Source organism: Myotis nattereri, assembly GCF_964212035.1.
Source record: "Myotis nattereri genome assembly, chromosome: 10".
Classification (NCBI taxonomy): domain Eukaryota; kingdom Metazoa; phylum Chordata; class Mammalia; order Chiroptera; family Vespertilionidae; genus Myotis; species Myotis nattereri.
The window spans coordinates 19,640,368-19,665,295 of NC_138085.1; positions in this window are offsets into that span (position 1 = coordinate 19,640,368).

Sequence of the window (24,928 nt, forward strand, 5' to 3'; positions counted from 1 at the left end):
TAGTAAGGCCCTCGAAAAGCCTGGTGAGACCACCGATAAATGTAGTGAGATCCTCAAGAAATCTAATGAGTCCCTCGATATTGTGATAAAGAACCAACTAGAAATTAAGCATACATTGACTGAAATGAAGAATATTGTACACACACCCTACAGCAGACCAGAGGAGCGCAAGAATCAAGTCAAAGATTCGAAATGCGAAGAAGCAAAAAACACCCAACTGGAAAAGCAAAATGAAAAAAGAATACGAAAATAGTGTAAGGGGCCTCTGGGACAGCTTCAAGTGTACCAACATCCGAATTATAGGGGTGCCAGAAGATGAGAGAGAACAAGATATTGAAAACCTATTTGAAGAAATAATGACAGAAAACTTCCCCCACCTGGTGAAAGAAATAGACTTACAGGTCCAGGAAGCACAGAGAACCCCAAACAAAAGGAATCCAAAGAGGACCACACCAAGACACATCATAATTAAATAGCCAAGAGCAAAAGACAAAGAGAAAATCCTAAAAGCAGCAAGAGAAAGAAACTCAAGTTAGCTACAAGGGAATACCCATACGACTGTCAGCTGATTTCTCAACAGAAACTTTTCAGGCCAGAAGGGAATGGCAAGAAATGTTCAAAGTGATGAATACCAAGAACCTACAACCAAGATTACTTTATCCAGCAAAGCTATCATTCAGAACTGAAGGTCAGATAAAGAGCTTCACAGATAAGGAAAAGCTAAAGGAGTTCATCACCACCAAACCAGTATTATATGAAATGCTGAAAGGTATCCTTTAAGAAGAGGAAGAAGAAGAAAACGGTAAAGATACAAATTATGAACAACAAACATGCATCTATCAACAAGTGAATCTAAGAATCAAGTGAACAAATAATCTGGTGATCATAATAGAATCAGGGACATAGAAAGGGAATGGACTGACTATTCTTCGGGGGAAAGGGGTGTGGGAGATGCGGGAAGAGACTGGACAAAAATCGTGCACCTATGGATGAGGACAGTGGGTGCAGAGTGAGGGCGGAGGGTGGGGTGGGAACTGGATGGAGGGGAGTTATGGGGGCAAAAAAGAGGAACAAATGTAATAATCTGAACAATAAAGATTTAATTAAAAAAATAAATAAATAAAATAAAAAATAAACAAAAATACGAAGATAGAGTAAGGAGCCTCTGGGACAGCTTCAAGCGTACCAACATCCGAATTATAGGAGTGCCAGAAGAAGAGAGAGAGCAAGATATTGAAAACCTATTTGAAGAAATAATGACAGAAAACTTCCTCTACCTGGTGAAAGAAATAGACTTACAAGTCCAGGAAGCGCAGAGAACCCCAAACAAAAGGAATCCAAAGAGGACCACACCAAGACACATCATAATTAAAATGCCAAGAGCAAAAGACAAAGAGAAAATCTTAAAAGCGGCAAGAGAAAGACAGTTACCTACAAGGGAGTGCCCATACGACTGTCAGCTAATTTCTCAACAGAAACTTTGCAGGCCAGAAGGGAGTGGCAAGAAATATTCAAAGTGATGAGTGCCAAGATCCTACAACAAAGATTACTTTATCCAGCAAAGCTATCATTCAGAATTGAAGGTCAGATAAAGAGCTTCACAGATAAGGAAAAGCTAAAGGAGTTCATCACCACCAAACCAGTATTATATGAAATGCTGAAAGGTATCCTTTAAGAAGAGGAGGAAGAAGAAAAAGGTAAAGATACAAATTTTGAACACCAAATACACATCTATCAACAAGTGAATCTGAAAATCAAGTGAATAATCTGATGAACAGAATGAACTGGTGATTATAATAGAATCAGGGGCATAGAAAGGGAGTGGACTGGCTATTCTTGGGGGGCAAAGGGGTGAGGGGGATGTGGGAAGAGACTGGACAAAAATCGTGCACCTATGGATGAGGACAGTGGATGGGGAGTGAGGGAGGAGGGTGGGGTGGGAACTGGATGGAGGGTAGTTATGGGGGGAAAACAGAGGAACAAATGCAATAATCTGAACAATAAAGATTTATTTAATAAAAAAAAGAACAGTAGTAGAAAGCAAAAAAAAAAAAAGAGTCATGGAGGGGGAAAAAGGTGGGGCCTATTCTAGGTTAAAAGAGACTAAAGGACATCACCAAATGCAATATTTTTTGCACCATTTTGAATGAACTTTGATTGAGTCCTGGTTCTAGAAAATTGTCTTAAAAAAACATTTTTGGGGAAAATTTGAAAAAGTTGCAAATGGACTGAATATTAGGTGATGTTAGAAAAATTTTTTCTTAGGCCAGATGATGGTTTTGTGGTGTCTAGGAGAGAACATTTATTTTGGGGAAATGCATGATGAAGTCATGATGTGGGGGATTTTCAGGTAGTCATCATCCCCCAGTCAAATCCCTCACATGCACATAAGCAGATATGGCATAATGGTAACCACTGTTAGATTTATTTGTTTATTTTTAAAACATTTTTTATTGATTTTAGGGAGGAAGGGAGAGGGAGAGAGAGAGAGAGAAACATCAGTAACATCAATGGTAAGAAGAGAATCATTGATCGGCTGCCTCCTGCATGCCCACTATTGGGGATTGAGCCCACAACCTGGGTATGTGCCCTTGACTGGAATCAAACCCAGGACCAGTCCGCAGGCCGATGCTCTATCCACTGAGCCAAACCGGCTAGGCCTTAACAACTGTTAGATTTAGATGAAACAGGTGTTCACTGTATTATTTCAACTTTTCTTACTGAGTATTTTTAGAATAAAAAGTTTTGGGGCGGGGGAGAATATATTTATAGCAGTTGAATTAATTATTGGGCTATTGACAAGAGATTTCAAGACTTTTTGACTAATGTTAAATTCCTTAGTGGTAAGCACTGCAATCTTGGTACCTGGACATTGCCTTTTTGTGTTTTCCCCCATTAACTGTTTCCTGAAGAACATTGTACCCTTCTAACAATATACTGGGAACGATAAACTGAATTATTCCTAAACTTGAGGGCATGTGTAAAAGCATTTCTGTCCAGGAGTGTTGAAGCCAGTGACCATTTTTTTAAAAATATATTTTTATTGATTTCAGAGAGGAAGGGAGAGGGATAGAAAGATAGAAACATCAATGATGAGAGAGAATCATTGATCGGCTGCCTCCTGCACGCCCCCTACTGGGGATTGATCCCGGAACCTGGGCATGTGCCCTTGACTGGAATTGAACCTGGGACCCTTCAGTCTACAGGCAAATGCTCTATCCACTGAGCCAAACCAGCAAGGGCCCCAGTGACCATTTTGATGATATTTCCGCCCCCCCCCCCCCGTAACCATATGGTTAGTATAGTTGTGAAAGTGGCATGATGATATCCAACAAGGGTTTGTTTTTTTTTAATATGTATTTTTATTTTCCAGAGAGGAAGGGAGAGGGAGAGAGAGATAGAAACATCAATGATGAGAGAGAATCATTGATTGGCTGCCTCCCGGGGATCGAGGCTGCAACTCAAACATATGCCCTGACCTGGAATCAAACTGTGACCTCCTGGTTCATTGGTCGATGCACCACAGAGCCATGCTGGCCGGGCTCAAACTCATTCTTTGCTTCTATGTTTCCATCTTAAATTCTCCAAAGGATGATTGCATGTTTACTAGATTCCATGGATGTGCAGTGAGATGAATTGTCTCTTTTGTCTCCGTTATCTTAAGACTGCTTGTAAATAGAACAATAAGATTTTTAATTTCAGTCCTTTTGGTCTGGAAAACATATTGTTCTTTAGTCTTCTTACTATATGCGGGAAGATATTTTATATTTTGGTTAGGAATCAATACCAGGTGTATGTGACTCAGATTTAGTTGAACAAATAAACAGATAACTAAAATGCTGTATGCAGATAAATTAAAATGCCACATAATACCTGTGTGTCCACAGTGTGGTGAGAGTCAGGGGACTGGCTCTGAAGGAAGGATTTCTCAAAGAAGTTGCTGATTGAACTGGAAGTTGGTAAAAGAAGGGCATTCTAGGCAGAGCGAATCAGCCAAACTATTTATGGAAAAACATGATGTTTTTAAGTTCAGAATGGATGTACACAAGGTTTGGTTGTGGAGAGATGCTTGCAGGTGCTGAGTGGATCCAAACTGAAGGGCCTTGTTTGTACCTGGGAACTTGAAATTTAAACTGTACACAGAAGGAGCCTGTCAAGGATGTTAAAATGGAAAGTACATCTTCAGTTCTGTATTTTGAGAAGATATGACTTTGGTGGCAATATGTAGGATGTATAGGATTGGCTGGAGAGTAGAGAGACTGTTGTCAAGGATACTATTCTATGATAGTTCAGGGGGAAAAGACTGGCTCTGAAGAGAGAAGACAGAGATGAGAGACAGAGCTGAGGGAATGTGCAAGTCCTGAGACATCAGGAGTAAGGGAGAGTATGAAAATACTATTGGGGTGGGGTGGGGATGGGAGTGGCCCGGAAGAGATTAATGTGGGGAAAGGAGGACCTATGTAATACTTTCAACAATGTAGATTTAAAAAATAAAAATAAAATAAAGTACTCTCTGCTTTTAGAGACTGGGAGGATGGGATTTCATAAAAGGAAGCTGAGTCAATAATAGGTACAGCGTAGATTTGGGACATTTCAGGTGGGAGTGCAGCTCTAATGCCGGTTTTTGCTAAATTCAACAACCACAGATCAGACAATTCAATTTAAAACTGGACAGAGGGCTTGAACGGACATTTCTCTAAAGATATGTACATGGCCAATGAGCACATGAAACAGTGCTCAGCATGTTTAATCATTAGGCAAATGCAAATCAAAACCACAGTGAGATACCATGTCATACCTAGTGAGATGACTGATTTATTAAACAATGAAAAAAATAAGTGAGGATGTTGAAACTGGAACCCTGTGATTACTGGTGGAAAAGTAAAAAATGCCACTATGGGAAACCATTTGCTGTTTCTCAAAATATTAAACCTAGGCAGGGTGGAGGGGATGAATGGGGGATAGAAAGGGACATCTATAATAATTTCAACAATAAATTTCAAGATCAATTGGCGAGGGGGTGGGGAGTTAAACCTAGAATCACCATATGATCCAACAATTCCCCTTTTGATTATATATACACAAAAGACAGAAGCATCGATCAGATGCTCAAACCTCAGAGGGAAGGTAGGCGAGGGTGGGAGTAAGGGATCGAGGTCAACCAAAGGACTTGTATACATGCATATAAGCATAACCAATGGACACAGGCCCAGGGAATTGAGGTCATGAACGGGAGTGGGGTGGGGGGCAATGGGGGGATAAGGACATATGTAATTCCTTAATAAAAAATGTTGAAATAAAAAGAAAAGATTTGAAAGCGGGGACTCAGTCGAACACCAGTGTTCATAGCAGCATTATTCACAATAGTTGAAATTGGAAACAACCCCAGTGTGTATGGAGAGATGACTGGATATACAATACGTGGTATATGCCTACAATGAAATATTTAGCCTTTAAAATGAAGGAAATTCTGAGATGTGCTACAACATGGATGAACCTTGAGGATGTTATACCCAACATAACATAAATACTGTATAATTCCACCTTCATGGGGTACTTTGCTTCGAATAGGTAAATTCATAAGGACAGAAAATATAATAGAAGCTGAGGGAGGGAGAAACGGGGAGTTGTTGAATTGGCAGTTTCTGTTTGGGATAATGGAAAAGTTCTGGAAATGGATAGCATTGAGGTTACACAACTTTATGAATGAATGTATTTAATGGTACTGAATTTGTACACCACGAAATGGTTAAAATGGTAAATTTTACGTTATGTCTATTTAACCACAATTAAAAAACCCATAAATTACCATGAAATAATTTCAAGTAAGTGATTGTTAGGCATGCTAGTGAAAGTTGAATGGCATTTCCTAGTTTATGTTTTGCAAGATGAAAGGGAAAGTTTAGTTTTTCTAAAGATATTTTTCTGCCTGTCTAAGAATGATAAGATCATTAAGAAACCTGTAGGTTATGAATAGCTCTTCTGGTAATCTTTAGTTTTATAAAGGACATAAGGTCAATACAGGTTGAGCCACGGTTTGAGGTCACTTTTGTGGCAAGGCTTCTAGCTAGTAGATTTTTAAATTTTTGTCTACTCTTTTCTTAAAATTTATTTACACACATACTTTATCTTATAATATTTATCATTAATTTGTTTAATTTTATTTTACCTTTTTTAGTTCCCATGGTGCATGTGTTGAGCTGGTGAGAAGACAGTATATAGCTATATGTCATAATTATTTATTTATTTATTTTTAAAATCTTTCCTTTTGAAAGTATTATAGATGTCCCCCCTTTTTTATTGTCCCCTTCTAGCTCACCACAATTCTTATTTAGATATGATTTGTTAATAGGCTATTATTTAGATGCAATTCTTAGATAAGCATTTTGTTTTAATTTTAGGCATTTATCATATCACAGGGTAAGTCTGAAAAAGCCTACAATAATTTCTTTTTGGAATTTTATTGAACTTTTTGATTCCAAATGTATACCTCTTTTTTTTTGTTGTTCAAAACAAAATGAATAATGGTGGTTTTGTCTAAGCATTTTTATATTATTCATTAAAGGAAGAGTCCACATCTCTTTCCATAGAAGGTGCTGTGGAGACTGTGGAAATGACAACAAAGAGCCTCAAATCTCATGGAGAAAGTGCTTTGGAGACTGGAAATGACAACAGAGGATTTAGAAGATCACTAAAGTCATTTAGGTGTTTTGATATTCCTTTCATTTTCCAGCATTGTGATTACTTAATTTTTAAAATGTTTTAATTGATTTCAGGGACAGGAATGGAGAGGGAGAGAGATAGAAATATCCTTGATGAGAGAGAATCATCAGTTGGCTGCCTCCTGCACTCCCTCCTGGGTATAAAACCAGAAACCTGGGCATGTGCCCTGGTCAGGAATTGAACCATGACCTCTTGGTTCATGGATTGATGCTCAACCACTGAGCCACACCTGCTGGGCCAGCATTGTGATTTTTTTTTTTTTCATATTCTTAGATCAACTTAATGTGAAAATGGAACTTGAATTGATTTAATTGAATTTTTTTATTGTTTAAAGCGGCGGTTCTCAACCTGTGGGTCGTGAGCCCTTTAGGGGTCGAATGACCCTTTCATAGGGGTCGCCTAATACCATGGGAAAAGACATATATAATTACATATTGTTTTTGTGATTAATCACTATGCTTTAATTATGTTCCATTTGTAACAGTGAAATTGGGGGTCAACATAACATGAGGAACTATATTAAAGGGTCGCGGCATTAGGAAGGTTGAGTTTAACACTGGTTTAAAGTATTACATATGTCTCCTTCTCCCCTCATCGACCCCTCCTTGATCACTCCCACCCCCCTAATTACAAGGAGGCATGATTTAAAAAATCAATATCTGTTTCTTCTTCTCGGGATTGGGAGTATTTACTGAATTCAGACCACCACCAGAAGGTTGAGTCTCACCTTTTGAACAGATCTTTATGTCTGAATCCTTTGGAAAGTTTCTCAGATGAAGGATGAAGACTTGTCACAGAATCTTAGTCTGGATTCTTCTACACTTCTCTCACATGCCTGCAATCTTTTTCCTTCTTCAGTGGGTCTCTGAGGAGCCTAAATGGAATACTCTGATGGGAGAAGGAATTCATTCACTTGTTGACGCCCCTTGTTCAGTTGGCAAGGTAAATACTGTGTGTAGAGTGAAAACTTCCAGGAGTGCTCAGGTGACTCAGACGTTGGCCTTAGGAACCCAGAGCATTTTTTGCAAAACACAGAATTGTTTGAAGATACTGGCTATGTAAGGGCTTGTGAGTCATCTTTGTCCTAAGATCAGCAGGAAGCCGGGAAACATGGTAAACCCTGGGGGTGACCCAGTGCATTTCATGTTGACAGGCTGACTGCCTGCACTGTGGTGGAAGCTCTATAACAATACCTGCTATGCTGTAACAATACCTACATTCTAGTAGTGCTTACAGTTCAGAGAATTGCAGTTTAGCTACATAAACTGTCAACAAGGCCAGGGAATCCTGACCCCCATTAGTAATGAGAAAACCTGTCAGAGTGTGTTTCCAAGACCATGACGCTGGGTTCGCTGTGGGCTCTCTGCTGCACCTGTGCTGTCGCCTTCTGTGTCTCTCAGGTTCCTGATGGATCTGCGTTTAAATGGTGCTGACACTGCACTCTCACAGCCTGGCCAGCACTCTGTCTAACACTGAATGCTAAAGGCCACACACTTGGGTATTGTGACCCTTGATACTAAAATGGAATGGAATAAAAATACCAACATCTGAGTTAATATTACAGCACATTTTCTAATTTTTGTGATCTTCCTTGAGATAAAGAAGTTGTATTCTGAGACATGGCACTTTTATTTTTTTTTTTATTTCTCTTAGGACAAATCATTACTATCATGAAAACTGTTTTATAATGAAATGATTTCCAACCCTAATCATGGGCTCTGGTATTTTTCACATATTTTATTTAGTTTTAAAACTTCACAGTGAATTAACTGGTATTTCCCCATTTTCTGGAAGAAAATATTGAGGCTCTAGAGATGGGTTTGTTCAAGATCAACAGCCAATAGGTAATGGAAGAGAACCGAGATCACAGTGTTTTTACAGTAGTTTCACCTGCACAACATCTGTCTAGCAAAAGTAGTTGAGGTTGCACTTACAATACTGGGCACAGGAAAGTCCAGAAATAGAATAAAGGGGCTCTGGATTTGATTATCTTTTTTCTCATAAGTATGTTTTTAAATGGGAAAGTTCTATTGATGAATGCTAACTGTTGGGGGTAAATATTGGAATACCTTCCTAGTTATTTGTATTTTATATGTTCTTGTTGTTGTAGGGACTTAAAAATGGAGTTTTACTTAGGTCATTACTGCAAGGATTACACAGTGCTTTTCAGAACAACTGAAGAAGTATGCACACTTGATCAAGGTAAGCATCTGTGTCATTAAAGGTTTTGTGAACAGTATGGTGAAATTTGCTTGTATTTCGGTTATGTTTGGACTCTATGTTATAAACTCGCTTCTAAACAACATAGAGGACAGCCCAGTTGATGGGGTGTCAGGTCGTGTCACTTGTCTTGTACTCTCATTCTTGAGGTCCCTTCCTTCCTCTCAGCCTCTCTCTCGCTTTCTCTCTGTGTGTGCGTCTCTGTCTGTGCCACTGACCTGTTGTTCTGTCCGGAAGCTGAGTCCACACCCTTTTCCTTACCACTTTAGTAAATCTTGGATTTGGTCAGTTGTCCACTTTGTTCTGAGAGAGTTTTGGTCTGAGAAAAGATACGGCATATCCTGCTACTTTATTATAACTTCTAGACATAAGCTGTCAAGTGCCATGAGTGGGATAGATTTCCACCTTGACATTCCTGATACGACGATTCTAGTGTGAAGCCATCAAGGTTAACAGCAAGAGTACTAAGCCCCATTGACTTCGGTGCCTCCTGATCCCATGTGTGCTCTGTGACCTGTCAACCTCTAGTATCGCCAGGTCCCTAAGCATTCTCTACGGGCAGACTGAAGGATCTTTTGAAAATGTCAATATGATCATGTCTCTTCTGAAAACTGCCAGTGGTCTCCTACGGCCTTTAGAAATGAGTCCCAAATCCTTAGCGTGTCCGTCCAGGCCGTCCATGATCCGACCTTAGCTTCTTTTGCAGTGTTGTCTCTGCCTCACCTTTTTTCTGTGGTCACACTTTGAGATCCTCATTGGCATCACACTCTGCCAGCCCAGCTTAGAGCTGTGCCATGCCCTGTATCCCGACGTCTCCCTCTGGAATCGGTGGAAGGCTGGTGTACTTTCCGGCATCGCCCATCTTTCCCCTGTCCTGCTCTCTGCTCCCATCGTTCTTGTTTTTGTTTTCGTGTTTGTTGTTGTTGTTTTGCAATACCATGAAATGCTACAACCTTGTCCACCCTCAGGAGTTTTAAGGATCTCATTCAGTGTGGCAGCTGAGAATTATAAGCAGCAGAATAGTGATGAAGCTAACAGGAGGGACTTGTCTTTCTCACAAAAGAACAAGTCCACAGGTAGGTGGATCCAATATTGAAGTCAGCTGCTCAGTGATGTCAGGGTAGGCTCCCAGCATCAACGAGAGGAAAAAAATCCTCTCCTCGCTATTGTGCTTTATATCAGGGAGAAACTTAGTGTCTCAGAAATCAACTATGAGACTCTTGCAAGAACCCTTGGGCGGAACGGGCCAAATTGCAAGGGACATGGGGCAGTTTAGTGTCAAAGTGCTCCTGAAGGAGGTGCCTCAGCCCAGGAGGAGGTGGTGAGGGGAAGGGCAGTGGGGACTTGTCGGCTGGTGATCTTCCTGTTTCTACTGTGATCACTAAGGGCCCCGTACATTTCTTCTGTGTGGACATGTAGAGGAAAGGTGTCCGAAGATTAAGGGATGACTGTTTCACAAAGGTTTCCTAGTGTTTTGAGGACCCATCTGATAGGGTCCATATTATCCACATAGAACTGGTTAAACATATATGTTTTTATTGATCTCAGAAAGAGGAAGGGAAAAGTAACAGAGAGAGCAGGGGGTGGGGGTGGGGGCGGTGAGGAGGCTGGGGAAGGGGAGAGAGAAACATCAATGATGAGAGAGCATCATCAGTCCCATAGCCCCTAGCGCGCAACCCCAGTACGGGCCCTGACTGGGAATGAAACGGGGATCTCTTGGTTCTGGGGTCCACGATCAAGTACTGAGCCACACCAGCCCAGCAGCCACATTATCACTGTAAAATGAAACTTTTTTTTTCAATTCAAATTTAGTAAAACTTAAAATTCACTGAGACATTTAGGTTACTCTTGTTGGATACCTGAGGAGTGTTGGCTTGGTGTATTGACCAGCTGGTTTGCCTTGAAAGCAAATATGAAATGAAAGAAAGGAAATGTGTCTCCCCTCAGAGAAAGAGTACTGCTCACATGAGAACGATGAGCTTTGGATGATTGGGCCACAGCACTGAATGGATCCCTCTTGCACAGCGTGCCTCCTTTTGAAATACTCACCAGTGGCATTCCTTTGTCCTTTTCTGCTTAGAATTTTCTGACATGGTGGTTTTCATTTTAATTATAGATTGTTCCAGTGGTGGTGTCAGTGAACTATGGCCCCTCGGGTAGAACCAGGGCTGTGTACCTTGTTTCCGTACCGTCCTGTTCCAGTGGAACCATTGCTTCTCCCTAAGCTGAGTTTGACTGGTGAGTTAAATACTGGGCTCATGGAGGAAGGGAAATGATTCAGGAAGTGTTTAGTGGAGGGAGTTGTTTTGAGTTACTCCTGTTGCAACCAAAGCAATGCTCTTGCTATCCCTAGTGATTTTAAGTATGGTTGAGAGCTAGTCTACTGGTTGTTTCTGGCCAAATAGCAAATGCAGCTAAACGGCGAGGGAAGTAGAATGCCCCCCAATAAGTAATTTTTCCTTTCCTGAGACCATTTCAAGATACAAATTGGCACTTGGGAAAGTTTAGAAAGATATGATTTACTCTGGCCAGTGCTGCACGGTGGTGGAGCGTCCGCCTGTGAAGCAGGCAGGAGTGCACAGTTGGTTTGATTCCGGGTCAGGGCACAGGCCCGGGGTGCAGACTGGATCACCAATAGGGGTCGTGAAGGAGGAAACCGATCAATGCTTCTCTCTCATGGTTTACGTTTCTGTCTCGCCCTTTGTCCCGCCCTGAAATCAATCAAAGTGTATTGTTAAAATATATATTGAGTCTAACCCCAGCTGATGGGGCTCATTGGATTGGCATCTCCCCTTGCACTGAAAGTTTCCGGATCAGTTCCCAGGGAGGGCACATGGCAGGGTTTTGTGGTCAATTCCATGTCGGGGGTGTGCAGGTGGCGGGTGGTGCACCTCTCATCTGTGTTCTCTGCCTCTCCCTTCCTCTGTCTACTGTCTATCTAAATCTTGGAGGTATGATCCTTGTGTCAACCAGAACCTATACATGAAGCAAAATGAGAAGAAACTGTCACTTCTAGTGTTTCACTACTGACAGTTCACCAGTGTGAACATTCTGGTGTATATATTTCCAGGTTTTATTTCCCCATTTTATCAGTGTATACGTAGTTATCAGAAGAAATTAAATGTTTCAAAACTTATTTTAAAACTGTATTATACAGTGAGCACCTTCCATGTCACCATATATGTGTACGTGTGTGTGTGTGTGTGTGTGTGTGTGTGTATGGAATTATGTATATGTACGTGAGAAGACATGGTCTACACGTGTTTTTAATAAACAACCTTATTTATTCAAAAGGAGTATTTAACTTAATGGGAAATAGTCTACATAAATAGGTAGGTACTTTTAGAAATTATCCTTATTTACTATTATAAATGTACAGTTGGGATGTATTCCTCTGAATTATTTAAGATAATCGCCTAGAACTCTTCTGATAGCACGAGAGAAGGCTTCCAGGGCAGCCAGTAGCTGGCTCCATAATGGCTTCAGGTACTGCCTCGAGCCAGGCCTGGCCAGGGCAGGGCCTCTCGTTGGACCAGGCTCTGGCCCCTGAGCGGGCCCTTCCTCTGCCTCCGGAGAGCTCTGGAGCTCTGGTCGTGGACCTGGAGCAGGAGAAAGAGACACATTGACTCACACTCCTGGCTTTCCTGTGACTTAGTGCAGACAGGAAAGATGCCACCGCCTTTAAGGGAACTCCAGCCCATGAGCCTGCCCTCCCCCGATGATCTGCCCAGATGATCATTCCGCCTCACCTTGTTGAGTTGCCTCGGTGGGCTCAAGGTGCTGCAGCGCCAACCATAGATTTTGGGTGTGGCCCACCAGGTTTGGGCAGGGGAATTGACGGGCACCAAGGCCTGCTCTACCTCGAAGCAGGCGGAAGGAAGGGGCTGCCCCAAACCCTGGACGTGGTCCAACCAGGTCCCCACCATCGCAGCAAAGGCCCTGGGGAGAGGCAGGTGGGCAGCAGATTCTGAGTCCTAGTCTTTCCTTCCAGTCTGCCCTCCCATGGCACACTTGTTTAGATCTGAGCATCTGTGCAGGTCTCCCAAGACCACCCATGGGAGAGCCCCATGGTAACCCCGGCCCTTGTGTGGCTGTCATGGTTGTAGCAGTTGTGGGATTCAGCTGGTTCAACACGGAGTCTGTGTGAGACTCTTCTTCCCACTGGCAGCTCACCTGAAGGTCCAGTGCACTGCCCACCCCCACCCTCCAGGCCCTGGGCATCTGGGCTGAGGACTGAGACAGGCTTGTGAGCAGCCTGCTCACCACAGTCCTGTTCTGAGCCTGGCCACCGTGGTCAGGGGAGATGGATATGAAGAGGGGCAGGCAGAGCTGGGTGGGTTTGTGGTGGGGAGGGGACTGTGAGGGACCACTCAGCACAGCGTCCCCTCTGGGTCTACAAGGCCCGGGACCCCACCCACTGTCGTCTTTGACTCCTATCCTCCTGGAATAGAAGACTCCAGAGCCCAGGCCTTTCTTGGGAATCAGATGATGTATAAGATTAAGGTTCTTCCAGGCACTCTCCACCCCCCAGCCACCACAGTCCCCACGATGCTGACTCTGAGGGCCCTCCTTCTGGACCCGGAGACCACTCACTTTATGACTTGGTCCTGCGATGTGTCAGCCCGGTCATTCTAAACAGGTGTGCATCCAGATGGAAAAATCACTCTGATCGCATCAGCCCTGATGGATGGTGGACACGAGCTGTGAATCATGGACAGCGTGACTGCTGGACCCAATGCCCAGAACTGAGGCCCAGGGATTGTGTCTGCTTCATTCCTTGAGTCAGGCTAAGTGTCTCCAAAAGTGCGTGCACATTGTCGAGTAAAGAAACTCCAACCAGAAGCATGCCACATCTGAGTGGACCTGGGCCCCTGCTCTCCCCAGAAATCCCCAGTGTGGTTACACCAAGGACCAGGACCGGCTAGGTGAAATCTCACACTGCTTAACAGGTTGCTTTGCATGTGCTTTTCCAACCTCTGATGCCACAGGCCACTGATGGGTGTGTCAGAGTTCTTTCCGTGGGACAGAGTGAAAGAATTGCCAACAACAACTGCCGCACATCCAGCTACACTGTCTGCAGAGCCAGGGAGCAGGTGAGACCTGCCCTGGCTTGTCCCCACAGCAGTGCTATGAGGTTTCCCCCCCAGCAGCCCACTTTTCAGAGGAGCATCCTGAGACTCGGGAAGATGTGGTGACATTTTCATGCCTCACAGCTAGCAGTGGGCAGAGTCACGAGTGTATGCTCACCTAGATAGAAGCTCGTCCAGGAACCGTTGGGCTCTGCAGAAGGCCAGCGTGGAGATGTGGGGGTGATTCCCCCCGGGAAAGCTGGTACCATGGCCATGGCAAGATGAGGCACAGGACACAGTTCACACGACATTTCTCTCTCTGATATTGCTACAAATATGTGAGGAGCGTGTCTTTACCGTCCCATGTAGCTGGACAGGGGCGGGGGGTCCTCATTTCTTTGTCTTGGGCCAGTGGGACACTAGGGAGAGTCCTGGGAGGGTATCTGTGGAGTCCCCAGATTTGAGTGTGGGTTCTGGGCACTGCCAGGTTGTGTTGGGGTTTTGGGTGTAGAGACCCTCGAGGCCAGCTCTCACCTCAGAGAGGCACTGGTCTGTGTCGTCAGCCTGGTGCACCTGCACCCTGACCCCGTAGGTGGTATAGTCGGGTCCATGAGTCAGCACCTCAATGATGTCTTCCTTGGAGCTCTGCAAAGACAGAGTGGGTACTGAGCCAGGAGGCATCAGGAACCTTCCACCCAATCTGTGGTCCTGTGTCATGGCAGACCTAGCCTATGAGGACAGTGAGGATGTACCTGGCAGCCCTGCTGAGCTTGCAAGAATCGATTTGTGTCAAGCTGTAGCCACAGTGAAAGCCTGAATGACTGAGGAAAACTCTGTCCTTGTTGGGATGATATGGAGTTGGGTCAGGCCACAGCTCCTGAGCTGGCCGCACTGCAATGGTTTGTCGTCCTCTGTGAGGTGATAGGTTGCAGAGAAAAGTAATCAAGCCCTTTATCCCTTCCTACACCCCTAACCCCCACCCCTGCTTCCCCCTACCCTATTTTTTTTCAATACACAGCAAGGCTTGGAGAAGGTCTACAAGGACAGTCGGGCTGGGGCTGGTCCACAGGATAGTTTGGGCAGGGATTTCATCAGTTGAAAGGAGCATGAGGCAAAGACAGCAACAGATGCTTTCTCTCTGATCCCAAGAACACAGGAAGAAAGACTGCTTTTCTCCCCTACCAGGGAGCTGGTCGGGAGGATTGAAGGTAAAGATCACTTTGGGAGTGGGCCTGTGAGAACTTTGAGGCCCCAGATTTGAGTCTGACTTCTGGTCCCACCCCAGTCACATCAGGGTTCTGGGTGTGGGCCAGCGCTCACCTCAGTTTGGCACTGGACGGTTTCCCTGTCCTGACGCACTTGTCCTTTGTACCCGTTGAGGGCATAAGTGAACCTGTCAGCCAGCTCCTTGACGCTGCCCTTGTTGGAGCTCTGCAAAGACAGAGCCCCTACCGGGCCAGGAGGCATCAGGGGCCCCGGACATTACCAGTGGGGAAGATGCCCACCACCCATTCTGCTCCCCAGATCAGGCAGAGAGGGGCATCTGCAAAGACCTCTAGGCAGGGAGTGAAGTTGATGACCCCTTGGGCACCCCTGCGATTTAACAAGTGGGTAGCAGAGCTCTGACCCCAGCACTCAAATTCCCTTCCTGTGAGCCATGACCTGGGCAGTGAACAAGATACACCCTTCAACACCCTCCAGGCTTCTGACACTTACCAACCTGCTCCTTAGCCCAGGTTGAGCATCCCTCATCCCCTGCTTTCTTCCCCTCACCATCCCGGGCGCGCACACACACACACACACACACACACTCCTGGGATGAGGGGTAAGAGGTGTGGGGCTCCCCACGTGTGACCCCCAGTTGGCGCCCAAGTGTGAGCTGAAAGGGCCTGCCCTTGGTTACCTGTGTGTGCCTCCTGCCAGAGGGCGAGGGGTAATGGTGGTGGCGCTTGCGCCTGTTTCCCCAGCAACAGAAACATCTCTCGCCCTGGGGTTTCTTCTTGCCAGAGCTTCGGAAGAACGGGAAGCAACAGAGAGACATCCTGGTCTCCTGACCTTCTGCACTCAAGTGAGCTGGAAAGACAGTTGTCTCTAGAACAGGGGTGGGCAAACTTTTTGACTTGAGGGCCACAATGGGTTCTTGGCAGGCTGTAAGAAAAGCATGGATGGAGTGTTTGTGTGAACTAATGTAAATTCCAAGTAAACATCATTCAATAAAAGGGTGCGGTCTTTTTTTTTCCAGTTTTATTATTTCCAAAGGGCCAAATCTAGCCCGCGGGCCATAGTTTGCCCATGGCTGTCCCAGGTGCTGGGACTTGGAGTGTCCCATGGGGTAGTGGCTGTTGTGGGTGGGAAGGGCTCATTCCAAGGGTGAACTTGGGCTTGTCAGGTATTTAAAACGCTTGGAGGATTGGGGTTCCCCTGGGCCTTGCTCTCTGGGGGCAGCCAAGGAGTCACTTTCCCGAAGAATGGGACTTGGGCAGCCCCTGGTTCCTGGGAGAAACCAGGAGAGTGGAGAGGCTCCATCAAGTCGCCACCTGGGACCAAGAGCCCCAGTGAGAGACCAATAGCCCCAGTGTGGGCGCCTTCCCTGTGCAGGGCTGGTCCCCTGTCATTGTGGGGCAGGTTGCATGTGCTCCCTGGACCTGGAGGAGTGGTGGCTGCTGAGCTGACAGGAGGCAGCTGGGGACAGAGTTCCAGCCAGACCCCAGCAGGGCCCCCTGTCTATTAAGCCAGGCAGTGAGGGGTCCTGCTTCTCTGGGGCTTGTGTCTCAAGCCAGGGGACAAGACAGATCTGTAGTCCCCAGAAAGTTAACTACCTGGCCAAATAGGGTGTGTGTGGGGGGCAGGGGGGGTGAGCAGGGGAAGTTGGAGAATCGAGCTGAGGGAAGGGAATGGGCAGGGGCAGAGCTTATTCCAGGCCTAGGAATATGTGTCTTGGAGGGTAGTCACCACGTGAGCCCATATACAACTTGGTTTTTATTCAGCAGTGGCTTCAGTGCAAGGATGATGATTAAATTGTGGTTGGTTGGGTGGTTGGGTGGTTGGTTGGTTGGTTGGGTGGGTGGGAGGTTGTTTGGTTTGGTCTCAGAAGAAATAAGAGGTAGAGACAATCGTCAGTCTTTACTTAGAGCCCAGCAGTGGCCGGACTGGGTCTTGGCTGGTAGGGCCTGTCCTTCTCAGGCTTGGAGTTTGGAAGTGTTCTGAGAGAGATGGCAGCACTTCTCCCACCTCTGAGCTGAGGCTGGCATCCGTGCTGCCTAGCGGCTGGCTGTGCAAGGGGCTTAGTGGCAGGAATGATTCACACACAGCTCCCTTCCTCACTGGGGAGAACAGGTGACGTGTGGCTCTCAGTCCTTGCACTAAACTAATGTCAGGATGGGGCAGACCCTACATGGAAGTATTTCAGCTTCACAAACCATTTGAGTGAGTTAAATAACAACTCTTATGTTTTTTTAATTTTTAAGGCAGAAAATACAGCCACATTTTAATTTGATGTTTACAGGAGTTGATTTTTACACCCCCAAAATTGGCTTCAGCTGAAGTTTTCCATACCTGGGAAGTTACTTGTTGAATTTTGATAAAAGTGACATATGGTGCTCAACACATCTGTATTTTCTGAGCCTTTTCACACCAATACAAGGAATATGCAATTGATGTTTTAAAAAGATAATGCTAAATTTACTAATTTGGGTTATAGTACAGTTACTAAGAAATGTTTAATAGTATCTACCAAAATGTTATAGGATAAGGTTTATAGAGATTGTATATTTTTGAAATGAGTAGTATTATAAAACTGTGTTTACATTTTTGTGAAGTTTTGTACCACAAAGTTTAAAACAAGGAAAAGTTTATTATTGCTGAGATATTTAGGAACATTGTAGAAATCTGAACCTACAATTATTTTTTGAAGCGTTTGTAGAAACCTTATTTAAGAGGTCTAATTTTACCCTCATCCTATAGATGCAGCCTGGAGACCCAGAAAGGGTAAGTGAAATCCCCAAGACCACAAGCTATTAATAGCAGAGATCAAATGAGAACCCAGGGCAAGTGCTCATTCTATTTTTCCTGTCAGCCTCTGTAGACCCAGTTGAGGTTAGAACCATAGAGCTGTGACTTAGGAGATCTGAATCCTTTAAAAATATTTTCTGTATACATATGTTTCTCTTAGGAGTCTTGATAGTATTATTTAATTACTAGAGTCCCAGTGCATGAATTGGTGCACATTGAAAGGAAATTAATTAGAAGAAATATTGTAAGATCACTATTTGCCCTTTCTCAATAATAGAAGTGTATACCAAATTCACGATCAACAATGACAGATGGAAACACATGCACCTGGCGCCAGTGAGATAGATAGATAGATAGATAGATAGATAGATAGATATAGATATAGATATAGATGATGATATAGATGATATAGATGATATAGATATAGGTATATATATAGATATAGTTATAGATATAGTTATAGATATAGATATATAGATATTTGCTTACTTAGACCTGCTTTTTGATTAGGTAAACTTTTTCCAGCTTGGTGAAGTGCCCTAATTTCTTTTTCAGGATATTGACAGCATAACAGCATAAATACCAATATGAAAGCAGATTATTATTGTGGATCATGCAGAGATAACAAAGGGAGAAATATTTAACTATAACCCCGTTTGACTCTATTCCGTGCAGTGAGAAAACCTGAAGTCATGTTCAGGCTCTACCATTTCTTGCTTCTTTTCATTTGGGTCAATTTTTAAAACATTCTAAATCTTCATTTTCTGGCTAATGAAATGAAAACAGGATTCTACCGAGTCTCCTCTCTACCTATTCCGGGACTTCAGTGAGGATCAAATGAGATGAGGCACATGAAAACACTTCAAAGACATTTGGTGAAAGTGTAAAATGTTTGCACCTGGCTATAAAGCAAGTGGGTGAAGAAACTCCAAGGAGGCTAGTCGCTAGGGAGAGGAAGCCTGGCATTACTATGTGACATCATTACCTGGTGCCCACAGCCACCATTTCTGTGCTGGGCTGGCCTGTGGGCTTTGTGCCATGGGTTCGTGGCGGGGCCTGTGTCCCACTTGGGAAAAGCGGAGTGTTGCTTGTCGACTCTGGGTGCGCAGTGCCCTTCCTCTGTAAAGGGCCAGTTCAGGTCACAGCAGCTCCAGTATTGAACGTCTGCCCCTGGTGGTCAGTGCTCTTCATAGCGAGTGGTCAGGTGGTGGAATCCTTAGCACATTAGCCTTTTATATATATGGATTTGCAATAAGAACGGCAAAAACCGTTTATAAAAAAGTTACTGTGGCTCATGTCTGAAGTTTATCAAATCTGAAACTTTACTGTAGATATCAGCCTTCCAATGAGGAAGTCTTCAAATACAGCCTGAGCTGTGGACCCTGAGGCATCCTGCCTAAGAGCCTCTCTTCAGGGTTGCTGACCCGCCCCATCCCCTACCGTGCCTCTAACCCCTGCCCATTATTTTTTCCAAGCTGACCCAGCATCTCCAAAGCCCAGTGTTCTCATTCAGGAGCTGTTGGAGTGCAAGAATAAATTTTAAAGGATATTTCACAACCCAAAGCACTTTTTAAGCTTCTCAAAGATAAGTGGATGGTCACTGAACATGGATGCAAAATGCGTTTTACACCAAAAAAAGTTACTTAAATGTGTTTTAGAAGATTTTTTTCATTATCAAAATAATATAGGATCATTAGAATTTTAAAAAGAATAGTATAAAGTAAAGGAAATCACTTCTTTCCACTATCCAAGGTTAACCACTGTCAACATTTCAAAGTATTTCCTTTTGTCTTTCGTACATTTATATATCTAGATACCTTTTTGAGGTGATACTATTAATTCATTTATATTAATATATGTTGTATTGACTTCAGAGAGGAAAGGAGAGCGAGGGAGAGAGGTAGTAGTAATATGAATGATGAGAACGAATCATTCATCACCTGCATCCTACATGCCCCCTACTAAGGATGGAGCCCCACGTACTCTGACAGGGACTCCATGTATGACCTCCTGGTTCATAGATCAAGGCTCAACCAGTGAGCACGCCTCCAGGGCAAGATGATACTATTTGTTATGTGTGTATCCTGATTTATTTTCTCTTAGTTATGGTGTTTTCATTCCACTGCATCTATAACCACTGTTTTCCCGTTTATGAAGGCACTGTTTATTTTTCCCAGCTGTATTGAGAAATAATCAATATACACCACTGTATAAGTTTAAGGCAGACAAAAGGATGGTTTGATTTGCCTACATTGTGAAATGACTACCACAGTGGGTTCAGCTAACATGTACTGAAGATGTGACAAACCAAAATTGAAATCTCTAATGTAATTTGGGTTATTTTTTCTTCAAAGTCAAATCTACAATTGTTACTATTGCAAAAAAGAGCTTGTACTTGGAACTAAAGTGCAGGGTGTGGTGGGTCTGCAGGCTGGGGCTCTACTGCCCTGGCCCCTTGCACTTGAGCCCTGTGCCTGTTCACATGCAGATCCTTTCTCCTTCTAGACTTCACATGAGGCTGGTGATGGATGTGCTGCCCCTGCTGGACGGGTTCCACAGTCTGTCTTCCCACCACGGAGTGTCAGAGGTGAGAGCCCCCTGTGTAAGGCTGTGGAGCATATGAAGTTCAGAGTCACTTGTGTCTCAGCAGCTCTGGGGGTGACCTCAGCATCAGCATGCGCAGAGCCTATGCTGGCCTCCAGGGTGTGCTCTGTGCGGGTCCAGCTCACCCACAGCTCCTCTCTCCCTGGATTTCAGCCACCTTCCTGGTCCTTCTGCTAGAAGCTCTGGTTCTCTCAGAACCTTACACTCCTCTCCACCCATGAGCTGTGTGGCAGCTTCATATAACAGGATGGTTTTCAGGGAAAACTGGCAAGAGAAAAAGAAGAAAAATAATCCGGAGTCGCCACAATACTTTGGAGTCCAGGGCCTGGCCAGGAGAGAAGGGGGAAGGGTCCAGGGCAGCCGCCACTCTGGCTCCAACAGGCCCCTGGTCCAGTCCTCTCTGAGCCATTCCCGTCCTGTGCACAGAGCAGTGCTAACACTCACTGCCTTCAAGACAAATCAGCTCACCACCGTGCTGGTCACTGGTCAGGTTCTCAATTCTCTCCCCACTCAGCCCACTGCTGCTCTCTCTGGAGTCCGCAGATACTATTCTCTCTGAGACCATGGTTGACATCATTGGGTGGACAGCTGGCCATTGGTCTGCTCCGTCTCGATGGCTCCAGAATGATGTGTTTCCTTCTTTTGAGAAGAAGAAAAAAGAGCAAGAATATGGGTCTGGACAGCAAGTAGCCTTTCTGTAGAAATGCATGGACAGTGAGTTTTTTACTCTTAGTACTTTGAAGTGCTATGTGGATTGGCACGAGGTACTTTTATTTTATTATTCTTTCTGGATGTTCTTCCTGAAGGTGACTGAGTTGGCTGGCTGCACAGGTAAAGGAACAAGAGGGTGAGTGTGCTGCCCTGTGTGCCAAGTAGCAAGGAGTTTGTGCTGTTCTGCATTTCTGAGCCTCTCTCACCATGTGAATCAGCTCTGGCCAGAGGCAAGAATAGCCATGAGTGGCTGCTCCCAGCCCATCCTGACACCACTCGTCTGTCCCACCTCTACACCAGTGAGCTGTGCTCATTGCCAGCTAAGTCCACAAGCCAGGGGAGCCCTGGAGCCCTGAGTCACTGCGTGCAGAGCATGAGCAATGGTGGCTCCCTGGCCCACATCATGGACCAAAAAGAGCAAGATTTTATGGGGTACAGACACTGAAAAGGCCTTCATGACAGCCCTACATTATTACCCTAATGGTACAGGTTTGGATGGACAATGACAAACTCCCTACTTGACCACAGAGTAAAGTACCAAACCTTTAATGCGTGACACTACGTCTCTCATCTATGTTTCACCCCTTTAAATAGGGATGTGTTGATTTCATCCACCAGCATTACTTCTTCCATCTGGCATTCAAGTTGACAGGAAAATTGGAGCCATCTATGGAAGGAGAGAGCATATGAAGACAGGGTATTATTTTTAGTTCATTTTGAGCACCACTCTGTCGAGTACAAAGAGAAAAATTATTTATCTTTCCTGACCTTTAACAGGGCATAGGTAGCTTTTCTACAGTTGAGATATGTAGATGAAAAAGGCACCTGCTTCCAAGGACAATGCTGCCTTCCTTCATCCTTGTCCTTGGGTTGCGTCACTCCTGGGCCCTGTGCCCAGGTCCCAACCAAGACAACGAAAAGTGAATCTGCTCTGTCGACGAGACCCTGGCCCAGCGTTCCTGGAATGGCACAAAAGGCCCATCCTTGTCACTTGGTTGATGTGATTTAATGAAGCAGAGGGTCACTGTGGGAGATTTGCACTACCTGCGTTGTGTTTTGTGAGATGGTTAAAAGGTTTGAAGCTCCTTTAAGAAACCAGGTGGCACAGTGAAGGAGCTGTTCCCCCCAGTGATCGCATTAGAGGTGGCTGAGACACAGCAGCTGTATTAAAAGCTGTGGAAGCTTCATGATGGGATGAGAACTTAACTGTGTAGGTCACTGGTCTGGATGGTGGCCCTCAATCCCACTGACCACCAGTTCCTGTGGGCAATTCCTTATCCTCAGCCCTGACCCCAACTGGACCTGCTGGACCAGATTCCCTGGGGCAAGACCACCAAATCTGGTTGTCGCCCCTTTTAGTTTTGAACCTGTTAAAAATATAATTGTAGATTCCATTATTTATAAGAGATAACGCAGAGGTGGCCCATGGAATCTGACCTGGTTTCCCTCAATAATATCTTATAAAAATCTCACAACCAGGATATTCACAGTGACCCAATCGCCCATGTAGGGCCGATAGAAAACAGCTCTACCTGATTCTCCCACACCCAGGACAGAGCCTTCTATTTATTTTTTTTTTGTATATTATTATCACAGTAATATATACACAATGAAATTTACCATTTTAACTATTTTTCAGAGCACAGTCCAGTGGTGGTAAGTGGTCCTTAACACAACTTAACAATCATATTGTTGTGCTTCCCTTACCACCATCGGCTCCATCACTGTTCTCATCTTCTCCAACTGAAGCTCTGTCCCCACTAAACAGCAACTCTGCATCCACTCCCCCATTACTGGTACCCTCCATCTTACCTCTATGACTCTGATGGCTCTAGGGACCTCATGTGAGTGGGATCACACACTATTTGTCCTTTTGTGACTGGCTTATTTCATTGAGCATCATGTCTTCAGGGTCCATCCAGGTTGTAGCATGTGCCACAATGGCCTCTTTTTCTAAATTGAATATATTGGGGTGGGATTGGTAATGAAATCATGTAGCTTTCAGGTATACAGTTCTGTAATACATCACCTGTATGTTGAAGTATGTATCTCACCTCCCTCCCCTCTTACCCCAGGTCAGGTCTCCTTCCATCATAATTTATCCTTTCTAAGCCCTCTTCTACACACACCCCTCTCTCTGTGATAATCACCAAACTGCTGTCTGTGTCTATAAGTCTTTTCTTTGCTTAATCCCTTCACCTTTTCCCCCTAGTCCCCCAACCTCCTCCCCTCTGACAGTATTCAGTCAGTTTTCTGCACCTATGAATCTGTTTCTATTTTGATTGTAGTTTGTTTTGTTCATTAGATTCCACATATAAGTGAAACCGTAAGAAACTGGTATTTCTCTGATTGGCTTACTTCACTTCACTTAGCATAATACTCACCGGCTCCATCCATGCTGTTGTAAAAGGTAAGACTTCCTTCATTTCCTTTTTGCGTGTGTGGGTGAGTCGTATTCCGTTGTGTTACTGTACCACAGCCTTTTCTCCACTTATCTGCTGCTGGGCACTTGGGCTGCTGTGAAATCTTCGCTATTGTAAGTAATGCTGCAGTGAACATAGCATTGCATATATTCTTTCCGATCAGTGTTTCAGGTTTCTGCAGATATATTCTCAGAAGTGGAAATGTTAGCTCATAAAGCAGTTCTGTTTTTAATTTTTGAGGTAACTTCATACTACTTTCCACAGTGGTTGCATCAATCTGCATTCCCACCAAGAGTACACGAGAGTTCTCTTTTCTCCACATATTCACCAGCACTTGATGTTTATTGATTTATTGATGATAGCCATTCTGACAGATGTGAGGTGATACCTCACTGTGATTTTAATTTCCATTTCCGTAATGATTAGTGATGCTCAGCATCTTTTCATTTGTGTAATAATCATCTGCAGATCCTCGCTGGAGAAGTGTCTGTTTAGGTTCTTTGCTCATTTTTAAATTGGATTGTTTAATTTTGTTATGATGCTGAGTTTTTTAAGTTCTTCATAAATTTTGGATATTAAACTCTTATCAGATGTATCATTGGCAAATATGTTCTCCCCTTCAGTGGGTTGTCTTTTCATTTTGTTGGTGGTTTCCTTTGCTGTGCAACAACTTTTTAGATTGATGTAGTCCCATTTGTTTTTTCTTTTGCTTCTGTTGCCCAAATAGATATATCAGAATAAAAAATATTTCTATGAAAATTTATTGCCTTTATTTTCTTCTAGAATTTTTACGGTTTCAAATCTCACTTTCAAGTCTTTAATCCAGTCTGCGTTTATTCTTCAATATGGTGTAAGAAGGTAGTCTGCATTCATTTATTTTTCTACTTATGTGTCCAATTTTCCCAATAGCATTTATTGAGTGGACTATCTTTACCACATTTATATTCTTGTGTCCTTTGTCAAATATTAATTGACCATAAATGTATGGGTTTATTTCTGGACTTTTTGTTCTGTTCCACTGGTCTTTATGTCTGTTTTATGCCAGTACCATACTATATTTATTACTATGGCCTCGTAGTATAGTTTGTTATCAGGTAGCATGATTCCTCCCACTTTGTTCTTCTTTCTCAAGATTACTCTGGCTATTGGTTTGGTTTATTTTGTTTG